At 37.1% G+C, this 6,000-nt stretch overlaps 1 protein-coding gene across 1 annotated transcript in view; it reads left to right on the top strand.

Moving 5' to 3' along the window:
• Positions 1-524: 524 nt before the first annotated feature.
• LOC306848358 (alpha-1A adrenergic receptor-like) overlaps positions 525-6,000 on the top strand; it is a 47,334-nt gene continuing 41,858 nt past the window's right edge. The window contains exons 1-2 of the mRNA XM_079382860.1: positions 525-664; positions 948-1,332. The gene's annotated coding sequence lies outside the window, so the exon portion shown is untranslated. The remainder of the gene's footprint in view (positions 665-947; positions 1,333-6,000) is intronic.

The following is a 6,000-nucleotide window of genomic DNA, read 5'->3' as shown; positions in this document are numbered from 1 at the left end:
GGGAAATCTAATTTTCAGTCATATAGAAGTCAGTCATATTTTCAGTCAGTTTTGAAATTTGTAGGGTATTTATTGAGTTTGGCAGCATGAATCGGCATCTGTTTTATGGACAGGACAGTCTTGTGTCCTTTTATGCTCCACAGAAGAAACAAGGTCATACAGTTTGGAATGACACAGGGATGAATAAATGAATCAATCTAACAAAAAGCCTCTGGCTTATAATTCACTCTTTATTTTGCATAGAGAAAAACCTATTTTAAGGACCATTTAAAGAAATAGTTCACCCAAAACTGAAAGTCCATAATCCATAATATTGCTTTCTCCAATGAAAATGTCGTCTCGTCTGAATCGGGAGAGAAATATGCACAGATCAAGCACCAAGACGGTTCCAGACAAATATGTGGGTGGATTTTGATGTGAGAGACAACAACAGATGGAGTTTTTCACTGGAGGAAGCTTTATTATGGATTTGTAGCTGGAAGCAATTGTTTGAAGTTTAAAACGTCTAAATGATGGATTTGTTTCAAACACTCAGCTTTTTGAATCACAAGATGTTAATTGATGGATTGGAGTGGTGTGGATTACTTGCGGATTATTGTGATGTTTTTATCAGCTGTTTGGACTCTCATTCTGACCGCACTCATTCACTGCAGAGGATCCATTGGTGAGAAAGTGATATACTGTAATGCTTCATTTCTCCAAATCTGTTCTGATGAAGAAACAAACTCATCTACATCTTGCATGGCCCGAGGATGCCATGCAAGATGTAGTTGAGTTTGTTTTCATTTTTATGTGAACTAAGCACATCTCCAAATCATGTCTTCATTAACTGTAATGAAGTATAATTTCTTTTTGATTTTGGGGTTAAATATGACTCGCTTAGGATCACAGTTCAGTTCACCTCGCGGAGTTTGGGTAACCACCCTTCTCATGTCTATTTTCACCAGACGTTGGAGGCTATGTTAACCAGAAATCGCGTCAGAAGCTGATTCACTCTTCTTTGAGGTGATGTACCATCGCTGGCCAATGGCCACGTCCACATCTGCGAGCCCAGAGCGCAGCGGCACCAAAGTTTGTGCGTAAAGGAGGCGGCGCGGGGCGCCATGACTCACTCACTGTCATCTCCTCTGAGAAATACTGATGTCCCGAGGACCCTACCGCTCAAATGTGCGTGTGGAAACACAGAACTGCACTTGACTCGCTGAACTTGAGCTCTGTCGTTTCCACAGCGATGACAGGAGAGACTGAAGCGATGAACCGGAGACGCGCCGCGCGTCCATCTACCCAAACACCTCCGGATCGAGTTCTCGCGTTCACTGACACGCCGCTGAGGTGAGTGTTCAGTCAGTCGCACAACCGCTAGACTATATTGAGCATGCAATCATTACGCATAACACATTAGAAATGTTATTTTTCTGTTTGCAAACTTCGTGTGATGTGCGCTGGAATGAGTCTACAGGTTGCTTCTGATAACTTCACAAACGTGCTGTTGCGTTCAGTTCACGGTCTTTAAAATGAGGGATTGAGTGTGTTCGCGTGTTTAGTGCTTGTGTTGGTGCATACTGATGTAATGCATTGATCAGTTGTGTGTTCCAGAGATTTCTGAATCCTCTCCCAGCTGTCACAATGTTTTATGCATGATGGGCAACATGAAAAGGTTACTCTTGTCGTCTTGTATTGACTAGGACAAAAATAGTTTGATTATAATGGAGAATTTTTCATTCGATTCTATCTACTCAAAAACAAACTGTTGAATCAGAACTTGGGAACTATGGTGGTGTGCATATTTTGAAAAGAAGGACACACATATATCATATATATGTAATATACGGTATACATATATGTATAAGAATAAATCGGTGGCTTTTCATTTATGTTCCAATGGGTTTCTGATTTTAGTAGCTATAGCAAACAAACCTTGTTTTATTATAGGATATAATGTGCTTTTTGTAGCAGAATGAAGATTTTAGATTAAGATTTACATGAATGTTAAAGATTATATTTAAGGTGCTGCTTATATATGTATATAATTTTCTAGTTTTTTAAATCACCTTTTTTCCCAAACTGGTTCATTTTAATTGGTCATTCGGTGTAACAATGCATTTTTAAAAGTAAAAATATTCCATGTTTCTTTATTAATATGTAAATTGTACTTTTTAAATGTATTCATGTTTAATTTTAAAATGCTTAATATTTCATGTCAACTGCATACATTTAAAAATGATAGCTATACAGCCTATATTTTTAACATTGAGACATGAAACAGCTGTACTTTATCTATCTATCTATCTATCTATCTATCTATCTATCTATCTATCTATCTATCTATCTATCTATCTATCTATCTATCTATCTATCTATCTATCTATCTATCTATTCGATTACTCCACTTTCTCTCGCAGAGAGGAAGGAATAATGTGAGTCTCTCAGCATGTCTCTTCTGTTGTTTCTGAAGAGGAATGTTCTAGAAAGCCTTGGACATGAGCTTTCAATCAGAAGAGATACGGCACTGTCCACGTGCCCCTTCTCCCTCTGCTGGGGTCTCAAGCTTTGATGCTACATAAACACTGAGTCACAACAAGCAGCCAGTGGCAGAACGCATTTCTGTCTTTTTGAAGCCTGTACATTAGGAAGCTTCGACTTGAATTAACTTTCAGCGCTGGAGCCTAAATATTTACTTCTCTTTATGTAAAAGCAGGCAACCGTATCCATTAATTTCAGCGGAGGCTCAGGTGATTACAGAGAGAGCGCTGCGGCTCTGGTTATTGCGTGGCCCTGCAGGGCTGTGATAAGTACTAGGCAAAGAAAACCAATAATTGTGATTTAATCTCAGTCAGAGTGAGTGTGGCCTACAGGTTGTGGAGGGACCACCGAGCTGAAACCCAGCGGATCAACTGTTTCTGTGATAGGCGAGACTGTCGGACCGGCCGCAGGCCGCCCTGATTTCTTTACAATCTGTTAATGAATAATAGAGACTCCCCTGAAGTCCTTAAGGAATTGATCAGTCTAAAACAAATATTGACTAATCCTCATGTATAAAACATATGCTGTTTTTAAAAATGATTCTAAAAATAACCAAACTATAGCAAGAGTACTCTGTGCTATATTTCATGTATTCTGAATAATCCATATGACTGCTTTGTGTGAGGAATAGCCTGAAATGTATGTCTTTTGTCATGTGACTGGACAACAACCAATGAGGTTTGAATTGTGATATTTGATGTACACATAAAAAAAAAAAAAAAAAAAAACTGGTGTAAGATTTACTTTACTTTTAACAGTTGTCACTCAGAAACTGTAAATTTCACAAATAATTACGAAGAAACAACAAATAATACACTGAATTAAACATCAAATTTTGAAGTAGAAAGACTAAAATATTTTTTTGTAAAACATACTACTTACTATAGGCTCCATTGTATGGACAAAAACTGGTAAAACTTTCAAAATATAATAAAAAATTTAATAAAAAAATAAGAATAATAAAATGATAAAATAATGCATAAAATATCTTTAACATTAATATGTTTTCTAGGTACTAAATTCATTAATTTATACCAAAAATTTAAAAGAAAATACTATGGATTGAATCAGGTAAAAAATAGTTGCAGGTTAACACTTTTTACTATATAGTTTTAAATTACAGTATTAAATGATAGAGTTTTAATTTTTTGCTATGAGAGTATTATATATCTCCTGCCAGGCTGTTATTGAAAATAAGAACTTAATTAACTCGCCTGGTTAAATAAAGGTTACATTTGATACATTTGATTTGTAATGCTCTTTTCTTAAACCCAAAGCATTACAATAAAACAGAAACACAAAAAACATCAAAACAAATTAAAAAAATTAATTAAAAACAACCTTAAATATATGAGTCTTAATTAGCTTTTTAAAGTGATCCAGGCTTGGTGCATTTCTGATGTTAAAAGGAAGTGCATTCCATAATCTGAGGGCTTTGAATCAAAAAGGTCTTTCCCCCTTGATTAAATATAAATATTTAATATTAAATATAAGATATATTTCTCACAAGATGCTTGCTTCTGTTCGCTGAGGTGATGAGCTGTTTTGGGGAATCGTTTCATGTGCACGGCCATATGGGTGCCAGTCTGGCAAAGCTCAGGGTCTCTTACTGATGTTAGTGAAAATCATTTGGCTGTCAGTTTAATTTACTGTTTGCTTGAGGACTAAAACAACAAATGCTTCAGTTGTGCCCCTCATCATAGGCGAGTGTAGTCAATCTGATTGAGCACTGCTTCTTAAAGGAATAGTTCACCCCAAAATCTTTTTCATTTCCTGAAATTTTACTCACCCTCAGGCCATCTGAGATGTAGATGAGTTTGTTTCTTCATCAAAATTAGCATTACATCACTTGCTCACCAATGGATGCTCTGCAGTGAATGGGTGCCGTCAGAATGAGAGTCCAAACAGAATAATCCACAAATAATACACACCACTCCAGTCCATCAATTAGCATCTTATGAAACAAAAAAACGCCATGTTTGTAAGAAACAAATCCGTCATTAAGGTGTTTTAATTTTAAACTGTTGCTTTCGGTGAAAATCTAGAATCCATAATAACGCTTCCTCCAGTGAAAAAGTCCATCTCCTGTTGTCTCTCACATCAAAACCCACCCACATACTTCTTTAGAGCTGTTTTGGATTGTTGTAAACAGTGCTTGATCTGTGCAGATTTCTCTCCTGATTCAGACAAGACGACTTTTTTTCACTGGGGAAAACACAATATTATGGATTTTGGATCCATATTTTAGCCAGAAGCAGCAGTTTGAAGTTAAAAACATGGATTTGATTATTAAAAAGACGCAGCTTTTCACTTTAGCAGACGTTAATTGCTGGACTGGAGTGGTGTGGATTACTTGTGGATTATTACTATGTTTTTATCAGCTCTCATTCTGACGGCACCCATTAGTGAGCAAGTGATGTAATGCTACATTTCTCCAAATCTGATGAAGAAACAAACTCATCTACATCTTGAAAGGTCTGACGTGTGAGTACAATTTCAGCAAATTTGAATTTTTGGGTGAACTAGTCCTATGATATTTATAACTCAACTAAACTGAAGATGATGAGCGTTGATAGCGGCACAGGGGCGGACGGTGTAGTGCAGGCAGGGGGGCTGGTGTGCAATGCAGCATGGCAGCTCAAAGCGAGCCAGCTGAGGCTCTGAACAGCTGGCGTACCAGCATGGATTTCCACTCGTCGCGCCGGTGAGGCCCAAAGGTCAGACACACGGTTGATGTCGTGATGGGGAGATCAGAGACAGAGAGACCGCTGAATGCACACTGAACTCCACTATCTCCGTCCTAGCACTAGTATTATCACGCTGAGCCTCACGAACCCTGGACGGGATTCAGTTCTCTCACCTGTGTGTATGAATACAATGGCAGTTGTGTTTAGAAAGGAGACCAAAGGAAATGAATGCTGACACTCACAAAACAGCGGAAGGGAGATAATGCGACAGGGGATTTGTGATAAAAAAAACAATTTTTTAAAGGCAACGTGAAATCAAAATTGAACATCCGTGGTCATCAGTGCATGTTTGTTTATATAGTCTTTCATCAAAATGCAATAACTTTCTCCGACTGTGAAAATACTTGTTTCTCCAGGTGTGTCGGGAAAATAATATAAATCATTCAATTTTGAGCTTAATATCCACAGACAAGTGAAATCCTGATCTTAATGCATAGCATATGACTTTCTGAATATATAAATGTGCCAAAATGTGCAGTATACAAATAGACCAGAAGTAATATTAAACATGAATTTCTAATATCGCTTTCTTGACTGATAAGATTCAAGACATTTTATACACTACCATTCAAATGTCTCTTTTGTTCACAAAGGCTGCATTCATTTGATTAAAAATATTACAATTTCAAATAACTGTTTTCTATATTGTAAAATGTAATTTATTGCTGTGGTCAAAGCTGAATTTTCATTACTCTGGGCTTCAGTGTCTCATGATCCTACAGAAAACATT

Source organism: Barbus barbus (genome assembly GCF_936440315.1).
Source record: "Barbus barbus genome assembly, chromosome: 28".
In the NCBI taxonomy this organism is placed as follows: Eukaryota; Metazoa; Chordata; class Actinopteri; order Cypriniformes; family Cyprinidae; genus Barbus; species Barbus barbus.
This window is presented reverse-complemented; position numbering and strand designations above follow the sequence as displayed.